General features: G+C 42.5%; 1 pseudogene across 1 annotated transcript; it reads left to right on the forward strand.

The window, feature by feature from the left end:
* Positions 1 to 2,558: 2,558 nt before the first annotated feature.
* LOC308095995 (homeobox protein unc-4 homolog) lies at positions 2,559 to 7,904 on the forward strand (annotated as a pseudogene). The gene is made up of 3 exons: positions 2,559 to 2,826; positions 3,916 to 4,091; positions 6,617 to 7,904. The product of its transcript is annotated as a homeobox protein unc-4 homolog (transcript).
* The last annotated feature ends 3,410 nt before the right edge of the window (positions 7,905 to 11,314 follow it).

The raw sequence follows: 11,314 nt of genomic DNA on the forward strand, positions 1-11,314 counted from the left end.
ATACATCCATCATGGAATAAAGGTTTGGAAAGGGCCCTTTGTGATGTGGTTCTTCTTATGATTTTCAACCAATTAATACATTGCAAAAACAAAAGGGCTCAGACATGACCCCATTTCTTCCCCTTTTTTTTTTTAGATAAGGGGGGTCTTTCCTGAAATATTCACATCAACGACTGTGAAATGGCAATCACTTAACCCCAGTTCACCCTCTGTTCCATTGACTCATTTCTGTGGGAAAACTGATTTGTTGATTGAAAACATGATGTCAGCATGTGTCCATTGCCACTGTCATTCCAGCATTGATGGAAAGTAACTAAGTACATTTACTTGGGTCTGGTTTTGAGGTACTTTTATTATACTTGAGTATTTACATTTTTGGATACTTTATTTTTAACATCTTGCAAATATTGTACTACTTTACTTCAATTGAATTATTCGACAGCTTTAGTTGGTTACTTTGCAGATGTAGATGATTATTACAGCACATACATTAACTGATAAATCATGATCATTAGGTTAAGCTACCCAGCATCACAAAAGTAATCTAAACAACCTTTACCAGGAGCAACATTAAAGTGGTTATTGTTTTACTAATCCACAATCAAATTATATTATTGTGAAATGGACAGTTCTGTATAATGAGTATAACTTTACGTTTGGAAGCCTACTGTTCCTATATTTTGATGCCAATAGTTTTGTACATTTACTTAAGTAAAATGTTGAATGCAAGACTTTTACTTGTAAGTGTAGAGTATTATATAGCCTTGTGGTATTGCTATGTGCTTTTACTTAAGTAAAATACAATTGGAGTAGTCTACTTCTTTCCACCACTGCATTCTAACATGTGTGATAAAGTAAAGTTTTCTGAAGATATTCTGTGGTAGGCTACAACTGTAATATTACAGAATATAACATAATCACCCCTTCCTGAGCTGACCACAAACTTGCTCCAAAGTTTAAAACTGGAATCATACATGAATTGATTCCTGTCCAATTTGGACTCAGAAGGTAAAAACGTGCAACATAAATATTTGTATTTTCCCTGTCTATGTTGTGGTAGGCTAATAAAGCTTATATGCAAGACCTCTAAAAAATGATCATAGGTTTTTGATATGTCTATATTTCTTCTGTGGAATAGGGACTTTGACCAATCATTTATTTGCACTTTCTTGTTTTGTGTATAAAAGGTCCAAGATTCACATGCAGAGAAGAAACCCCATGTCAACAGGCCATTATCTGAGGACAGACAGACACAATAGGCTATACACTTTCAGCTTAGGCTAACATTACTTTCTATTGTGCATAATTGTTCCAGGCTTCAAGTTCACTTAGGGTCAAATAATGCCAACTCTTTGGGATCTGACTGACATATAAGCTAAAGGTTTAGGAAACATTAGCATATCCTTAATTGCACATAATTCAAAGTGCCTTGCAAAAGCAACAAACAGCTTCATATCTCATAGCCTATATCGCACTTTACAACGTCTATACGTGCAATTCAACTCTAGTAGGCTACAAGCTGTTCAGGTGGGGAAATATCAATGATGCGCGGACGTTTGCCATGTAAGACAACCAGCACACACACACACACACACACACACACACACACACACACACACACACACACACACACATCGCTTGAATGGAGAAGGAAGGGGCGAGGGGCTTGTGCCTGGGAGATGGAGACTTGTAGTTAAAAATACGATGTGACAGCTTTAGGAAAGGGGGTTGATGAAGACACTGTTATTACACACACGCACGCACGCACGCACGCACGCACGCACGCACACACACACACACACACACACACACACACACACACACACACACACACACACACACACACACACACACACACACACACACACACACACACACACACACACACACACAGAGAGAGAGAGAGAGAGAGAGAGAGAGAGAGAGGTTGAAGAGGGGGGACTGTCATAGTTTTTTAAGTTAGACGAAATGCGTGTTTTCTCATAAGAAAGTGAAACATGTTCCATGTGAATTTAACAGAGTATACAGGCCTATCAATCAATCACTCTGGCTATTTCCACGCACCCAACTTAGCCTCGTCCTCGTTGTTTTGACAGGGCTGAATTAAAGGGCGACGCCAGGTGTAATTAGCAATCGATCTGGGGGGAAAGAACACGTTCTCTCCCTCCTCTCGCTTTCTCTTCTCCGTGCAATAACCGCGCCTCTGACGTCACCGGGCGATTAACGTTTCTTATTGGTCCCGCGAGCAGCCACAGAAGTCCTAATGAGCTACCTCCTCGCAGAGAGAGAGAGAGAACGAGCAGGGTTGACATCTCGGTAGGAGGATAGAAAACGTAAAAAGCCGCGGAGTCTCGTGTTCACTGCTCTTCTTCAACAGACACAGACCGCTCAGCTGCAGACCAGACGGTTATCCGGGTCTGTCTCTCCTCTCCCCCCCCTCCTCCTCCTCCTCCTCCATCTTCTCCTCCTTCGTCGCTTCTGTCCTCTCTCCCGTTACTTTTTGACTGCATGTTCAGCCACACTCCCTCCTTCCTTCTGCATCCTCGGCTCGGGCGAGCATGGACAGTCGGGTACTCGAGCATCCTCACGCCCAGTTCGGAGGCTCCCTGGGCGGGCTGGTCGGCTTCCCGTACTCCCTCGGCCACCACCACCACCACCATCACGTCTACGAGCTCGCCGGCGGCCATCAGTTGCAGTCCGCGGGCGCGGTACCCTTCTCTATAGACGGATTACTTAACGGCTCTTGTTCGGCCTCGGTGGTCAGCTCCAACTCGCTGCTGTCGTCCGGCTGCGGGTTGAACGGAGACGGTCAATACAAACTCTCAGGTAGGCCTGTCTGTGCGAGAGACTGATTGATTGATTGAATACTTTATTAACAGTTTGCAACAAAAAAAAGCACAGAAAGTACAGTTCTATACAAAAGGATGCTAAAAGGATTAAACCCAAGAAAGCACATATATGGCTTGTTTCCATTGGGGTCTTGTGTGTTCAATTCATCGAAATGTGTGTGAGACTGACTCATGGGTACCCTATGTTTAGAATGCGGAACTCCTCATTAAGTGGTCTTATTTGGATTGGAAATGTAACGTTGTAATTATATGGGTGCTTCCCCCCCCATTTGGATCTGTTTAGACCTAAATCAATGTCTAGCCTGTCATTACCTTTTTTGGTGGAGAGATATTTGTTATGAGAGAGACATGCAACTTTGTTTTCGGTGAATTCAAAAAGTTTATATGCAGTGATTCCAATTTTTAACTTGAGGCAACTCATCTTGCCAAAACGGTAAAACTCAGTTTAATCGGACGTTCTCGTGCCTTCATTCTGGGGCAAAAATATTGAACATTTATAATTTGATGTTCAATGATTGGGTGTCACTCATAGAATACAAAAAATACTAGACTGGAAATAAGCCCTGGGCTTTTTGGGGGTTATCCTTTTAGCATCCTTTTGTATAAATCTGTACCACTGTACCTTTTTTGCAAACTGTTAATAAAGTATTCAAATCAATCAATCACTGCTTAACGTGATTGTCCACTAAGTTGATAAATTATATATTTATAAAAACAGAGACTGAGGGAGTGAGGGCATTAATTGTGCCTTAATCAATGTGAGCTATAATAAGTAGCTTAATTTATTTTCTATTCCTGGCCCCTGACCATGTTGGACAATGAATCATCCGCACACATGTCATTGACAGCTCTCTCTCTCTCTCTCTTTCTCATCCCCCCCAACACGCACGCACACACGCACACACACACACACACACACACACACACACACACACACACACACACACACACACACACACACACACACACACACACACACACACACACACACACACACACACACACACACACACACACACACACACACACACACACACACACGCGCGGGCCTGTTGGCTGTGTATAGATTCTGGAGACCCGGATAAGGAGAGTCCTGGTTGTAAACGAAGACGCACGCGAACGAATTTCACCGGCTGGCAGCTGGAGGAGCTGGAGAAAGCCTTCAACGAGAGTCACTATCCAGATGTGTTCATGAGAGAGGCGCTGGCGCTAAGGCTGGACCTCGTGGAGTCCAGGGTTCAGGTAAATAGAACACTAGACTAGACTATACCTAAAAAATCACACCGGCTTCACGTAAAGATCACGAGTTCATGAGTATTTTGTTTTTGTTTTTGCATTCCCAAGCCAATAATTTGATGACCAGAGTCTCCTGCTGGTCATCAAATTATTGGCTTTGGAATGCGACAAAAACTAAAAAAATCTCCATTAATTCAAGGCTTCATGGGGTGTGTAGCTAATTGATAGAAAATAAGTATTTTTGGGGGGTGAACTACTCATTTAAATCTGTTTTAGTGGTGGTGTTATTGTCATGGTTGTCCCACGGTGAAGCATATGGGCCTATATTATTATTAACATTTAAGTCCAACAAATGCACAGAATATTCCCTTTAATTGGGACTGACTGTCTGCCACAAAGGGGCGTTTGTTTTGTCATGGTCCGTGAAGGCCTGCACCATACAGAGATAGCTATTTGTCAATTATCAAAGCGTCAATAAGGGTCTCTTTTGAATTATGCATGAAGGCGACCTATTGATTTATGGGTTAATAAAAACAGGGCTATTTAGGCTAAACAAACTCAGGGAAATGGCAAAATTGTTCTTTCCACCTGCATCAGTTTTTCCCTTCCAATGTTATGGTGTGACAACAATAATTTTGGTTTAATGTAAAACCTTGTTTTATTTAGCATAAGCCTGTGCTTGAAAATTAAATCGTCTTTGTCATATTGATCTAATAGCTTACAGTGCTTAATATTGTTGTCTATAACAATACTAAGCACTGTCTATAATTGATGTGGCTGATTTTGCTGTAATTATTATTGTTATTTTATCAGTTATTGTTATTATTATTAATATTATTATTATTATTATTATTATTATTATTATTATTATTATTATTATTATATTGTTACTATAGATATAGTTAAAAAACATAATAAAACAAAGTTACATTAAAGAGATTAACATTACTGCAATCATGTGTTACAAACAATAATATTATTAATGATCACTTTGACTATAAGGGAAAGCTTTGGTCACAGGACAGATTTTTTATTATAGGAGATACAAATACAGATTTGTCTAAATCGATTTGTCTAAAATTGCAATAGGCTACTATTACTAACAATAACAATAATAATAATAATAATAATAATAATAACAATAATAATAATAATAATAATTATTATTATTATTATTATTATTATTATTATTATTATTATTCATTATTATTATAGCCTGATAATAATAATAATCACTATTACAATTTTGCAAAATTGTCTTATTTATTAATGCTTTGCTTTAGGCAGCCTAAAAGGAGATTCAGAATGTTTTTTTCTTGATTATGTAAAATAGTGCTATATTGTGTTGGTAATATATATTGTTGGCCCACACGTTTTTTGTTTTTTTTTAACTATCATACATAAAAGTCACATGCCTGGCTGGAATGAGTGAAGGGGGAAGAGAAAAAGGGCTTGCGGTTCCTGTATCTTGTTTGGGGATTTTGCTCCTAAACCTCAGATTATTGTTCCCTCAAGCTGCTTAGCGCTCCTTTATCGCCAGGTTTTGAGAAGGAAAGATATACACAACATTAACAATTCATAAGAAGCGCCATTGTCGCACACATGATGTTGGTGTCCCATCGATATTAATGCGAGGTTCGCGCATCCTTCTGCATGCTAAAGTCGCGCTGTTATCAGCGCGGAACATGCGGCCTAGAGAACGGGCGACGAGGCCACTCAGGCGGGGGAGGTTCTCTCGCTTGGCTCGGTGCAGAGGGAGGAGAAGCTGAAAATTGCCGTGCAAGTGTTTAGTCTGTATGAACAGGAGGCTGGATGAGAAAGGATAAATTGAGAGCTGATATGCCCGATTTAGCCACGGTAGAATTAAACGTAATTGGGAGAATTACCTATTACACAAACTAAATTGGCAATTAAAACCAGCGCATCTGTGCATCTGTTTGGCCATAGTTGTGACGTATTAGCCCGGTGTTTGCTTTCGAGGTGTTTAAAGATGCAATTAGACAGAGAGAGAGAGAAAGAGAAATGAGAACAGATTTTTTCCCCCTTTTCTTGTGGGGGGGAGGGGGGGGGTAGTGGCAAGCCTCCTGTGGGTGTGTGTGGATGCAATATGGCCATGTCACTTTGAAATTGTACTGTCAGCTGTATTGTCATGGTTGGTTGTGAGGTGAGGTATGCTGCTGTGTGCTGTAGTCTAAAAACACTACAGCCTAACCTATGTCAGTTTTGGAGATCTGTTTAGCCTATGAGTTAACATGTAGTTCATACATTATGAGAGGAGGGCTTGATTTGCACAACATGAATGATCAGTGTATGCTGCAGCTGCACTCAGCAGGAGCAAGTGTTTCTAATTTTATAACCCTTATAATTTAACAGAGATAGTGTGCTAGAATATGTTGTTCAAAACTCTCAAACCAGATTAACTTGAATGCTTATTTTTAACTTGTATATGTGTGTGTGTGTGTGTGTGTGTGTGTGTGTGTGTGTGTGTGTGCGCGTGTGCGTGTGCGTGCGCATGCATTTGTATATTGCAGGTCTGGTTCCAAAACCGCCGTGCTAAATGGAGAAAAAAGGAGAACACAAAGAAAGGCCCGGGTCGGCCTGCTCACAACTCCCACCCGACCACGTTGCAGCGGCGAGCCCATGGACCCCGAGGAGATAGCGCGGCGGGACCACGAGCGGGCAGAGAAGAAGAAACGGAAGCAGGAGAGAAAGCTGATGAAGTCACAGAACAAACTCCTCCACGGCGACAACTTCCACACGCCGGGGGGTTCAGACAGCGACAGTGGGGTGTCCCAGTTCACCGACAGCGAGCCGGCAGCAGCACTCCTCGAATTCTAATGGGAATAATATTCACATGGAGCTGGGAGCGATGGAAGGCGGAGGAGGTACGAGCGAGTAGGACATCAAACCGAATCGAGCTGCGACCGAACTCAAACCGACTTCGGGCTCCAACTCCAGAATCACTCAAACCAAAGAACTGCGGGAGGAGACCCGGAGCAGGTCTCCCCAGGCAGCACGCACGGCTCAGGGCTCGGCAGCCCGAGGACGTCTGCCCTGCAGAAACGCAATCCTTTCAGTGTGGAGAGCCTCCTCTCCGACTCCACTCCCAGACGGAAATCACTGCTGGACTACCCCTCCCTGCCCAATCAGAGAACACTGGTGGGGAAAGGACACTTCCTGCTTTACCCCATTACCCATCAGCCCCTGGGCTTCCTCGTACCCCAAACCGCCCTGAAGGCCTTTGCCGTGCCAGGACAACAATGTAAACGGACTCGGTCTGGGACAGAGGTGCGTATCAAGTGAAGGTAACGCCACTTCCTCTGGCCTCTCGAGCTTTGCCAGTAGTAGGCCTGACTCGAACTCGGGCGACACAGAGATTAATAAGCGTTGTGAAAACAATCACATGAGCAATAAGGTGGAAAGGACTGAAAGAGATAAGGGTGATATTTGCAGTAATGGGGGATTCCCTGTCTCCTCACCGCACAACAACCACAACAACAACAATGACAACGACAACGACAATAACAACAACAAGAACAACAACAACAATAACAATAACATAAACAGTGTGGTTCAGATGACTCTGAGAGTCGGCACAACCCAGTCTGCCACCAATGGCTGCAATAGTGAAGAGAGGGACTTTAATCTACAAACAGAAATAGCCTCTGATAAAGGCTGCCAAACTGCCGAGCTCAGTGTGAAGAAGGAGAAGGGCGCAAGCAAGGAGCTCACATCTCCAGACTCCTCGGAGTGTCTGGAGACAAACACAGACTGTCGAGCAACACCGCAACAGATGGAGAGGACGTGGATATGGACTAACACGAAAGGAGCAAAATGTAAACAAAGGAGGTCCAGGAGATAACCGCACCGCTCAAAGACCAATACTATACATTCAAACATTCCCAAAGCTCTGCCGAGACATTCTAAAACATATCAGGAATCAGGAGAGTCATTTGTCAACTATTTTTTAATCTCAATATCTGATCTGTTCAGATGGCCCCCACAAAAAAAAAATGTGGCTATCAGTCTGTAGGCCTAGTCCTTATAGAAGCAGGTTCTTACTCTCTTTTTTTATGCTGATCAACTTGTAACAAAAAAGAAAAAGGCTAAAATGAACATCTTACAAACAACAAAAATCCTCAGATATTGTACAAAAAAAAAAAGAAATGATATTTATATGTAAACATTTTGATAAATAAAGCTATTGTTTAAATGAAACCTCTTTTTCTCCAGCCATGCAATTGAAAAAAAGAAACAAAACTAATACTATAAAAGACCCAAAAGGAGGTTATTGTGTGGTAGAATCTTAGGATCATATAGCGACGGGGAGTTTTGTCGTTTTACAGCAGATAAATCCCCTTTTTCTCTGTGTAGTGAGCCAGTGCTGGGGCGCAAGTCCGTCTGGCTGTTTGTATTTATTGCTTTAACAAATTTATTCATTTGAAAGGCCGAGCTGGAATGAGGTTAGCGGCCGCGGGCTATAGGACCCTGTGCCTCCTGCTGAGTTTTGATATGAAAGTAATTATTTTCCCACTGGCTGCCGCGGGTCTCGAGGCAGTCCCCCACCCCCTCTTTCAGCCAAAGGGTTATTAGACATTACCGATTTCTAGTGATATGGAATCACATAAACTTCCTACAATAATAGAATTAGCATGAAAGGCAGGGGTGTCAAATTGAAATGGGAAAATAATAGCCCCGCCAGCTGCACGGTGTGCGCGTGTGTGTGTGTGTGTGTGTGTGTGTGTGTGTGTGTGTGTGTGGTGTGTGTGTGTGTGTGTGTGTGTGTGTGTGTGTGTGTGTGTGTGTGTGTGTGTGTGTGTGTGTGTGTGTGTGCGTGCGCACAGTGTACACGTGCGTGAGTGCGCATAGGCTATTGAACGGGAGGAGGAGGGAAAAGATGGTGATGGTAGATTCGTGGGGCGGAATTTTCATGAGCTGCCTCGGTTGTCAGACGGCCCTTGTAGTCGGCTATATTAAGATAGATGTTCAATGATATCCCTCATTGTTCTGTCGCTTATATTGATGTTGCTGCGTTATCGCCCTATTGATCATGTGTCGCACATAATAGGACAGGCGCGCGCCTGCCTGCCTGCGCCTCTTTACAAAAGCGCCTGGGCCTCTCGTCATTTGTTCTAATAGGGCTGTGGGTCCCCCGAGGCAGGGAGATAAAGATATAGAGAGAGAGACAGCGAGAGAGAGAGGAGAGAGAGAGAGAGAGAGAGAGAGAGAGAGAGAAGAGAGAGAGAGAGAGAGAGAGAGAGAGAGGAGGGGGGAGCATTATGTGCCAAGGAATATTGTTTTGTAAAAAAAAAAAAATCTCGCAAAATGTAGGCTATAGGCTAAACTCACAAAAGCAAAAGAGAAATAGACATGAGAAATGAAGAAACATGATGACTGCTGTGCTGTAGATGTTGAGGGACATGGGAAGGAAATCCTCAATTTGCAGGTGTGTGTGTGTGTGTGTGTGTGTGTGTGTGTGTGTGTGTGTGTGTGTGTGTGTGTGTGTGTGTGTGTGTGCCTGCGTGCGTGCGTGCGTGCACGCACGCGTGCGTTCAGGGAAAGTGTGTTTAGCTCATGAAGTGTAAACTCCACCAATTCCCAGGAAACTGAAATCCCAATTATTAAAAGCATTAATTCTGGCGAGCCTGTGCGCGGAGGAGCTGTGTTGACAGCCCGGCTAAATATCCCTGATCCCTCCCGGTCACCTCGCCTTTATTTGCAAATAAATTGGCGGGATCTGAGGGGACGGAGCTTTACTTTATACTGCGCCGACCTTAAAATGAATTTCCGTGCCTGAGTCCCTTTAATAATATTTACATAATTTTCGCCCAGTGACTCTGCTATTTGCGCTGTAGGAAGCGGAGGCTTATAGGAAAAAATAATTAGAGAAGAGAGCGAGGGAGGGATGTGAGAGAGTGGGAAGCCAGTAAAAAAACAGTAGGAGGGAGGGAGAGGGAGGGGAGAGAGGGAGAAAGAGAGAGAGAAAGAAAGAGAGAGAGAGAGAGAGAGAGAGAGAGAGAGAGAGAGAGAGAGAGGGGGAGAGATGGATGAGTAAAAACTGAAGCTGAACCTTAAATTCCCAGACAGCTAAAATCAATGAAAGTAATAACCCTATTATTTAATTCATAAGGACATTATTTTCCCATAAGGCCTTAGGGAAACGTCCCCTTCGACCGAAACAATCACATTAAATCGTTCTTTCGCGTGCGCTGTGTGAAATTTCTACTTTTTTCCTTTTTGGGAGGGGGGGGGGGCGTATTATAATCGGTTAGTTTCAAGAGTGCGATTAATTAGAAAATATAGGGCTGCTCTCCCTTCAGCAAGACTCTTATAATAGCTATGGTATCTATCTTTCTTTCTTTCTTTCTTTCTTTCTTTCTTTCTTTCTTTCTTTCTTCTTTCTTTCTTTCTTTCTTTCTTTCTATCTTCATCTTCCTCATTAGTGTGTTTGTGTGATCGCAGGCGCAGAGATGGGAAATGGGCAAACGCACGTGTCTTGACACAAATTATGAATGCACCAGCAAATATAATACAAAATACTTGTGTCGTCCAAATGTGGGCTATTGAATTAAAATAGCCATACCCAGGGAACTTTACACAGCCTGTTGAAATTCTTCAAATATAATAGGCCTGTCCTATTATAGGAAACACCTGATCGCATAAGAAAATTATATGAGTTTTCTAGTTTTCTAAACAGCAACATTTCAAATAACTCTGGAAGTAAGATGTTCCTATTGTTCAAAACCCCACTTCCCAAGTTGTGAAAACAGGGTTTACCCTAGTAGCCTATGTATAAATGAATGAATGAATGAATGAATACATAAATAAATAAATAAATACATAACAAACAAACAAACAAACAAACAGACAGACAGACAGACCAGACAGACAGACAGACAGACAGACAGACAGACAGACAGACAGACAGACAAACAAACAAACAGGAATTGGCTGTAGCATAATAGTTAAATGCACGCTTTACTGGTTTGTTTTCAGATTTCAGTTTATTTTCAGGATTTTGTGTATGGACATTGAAAAGGATGTGACCATGTTCTCAATCTTGTTAAAGGTCTATAATTATCAGGAGTGTAGTCTTAACTTTGCTAGAAAGCTTGAGCTGACAGTGGGAGTCGCCTACCCAGAGTAGGCCTACCTAATAAGACCAAGTTCTGAAGTTAGGCCACCATGGAGGGTTTGTATAGGCCTACATGTAAGCTGTGTAGGCTGAT

Source organism: Gymnoscopelus braueri (genome assembly GCF_963280865.1).
Source record: "Gymnoscopelus braueri genome assembly, chromosome: 2".
Taxonomy (NCBI): Eukaryota; Metazoa; Chordata; class Actinopteri; order Myctophiformes; family Myctophidae; genus Gymnoscopelus; species Gymnoscopelus braueri.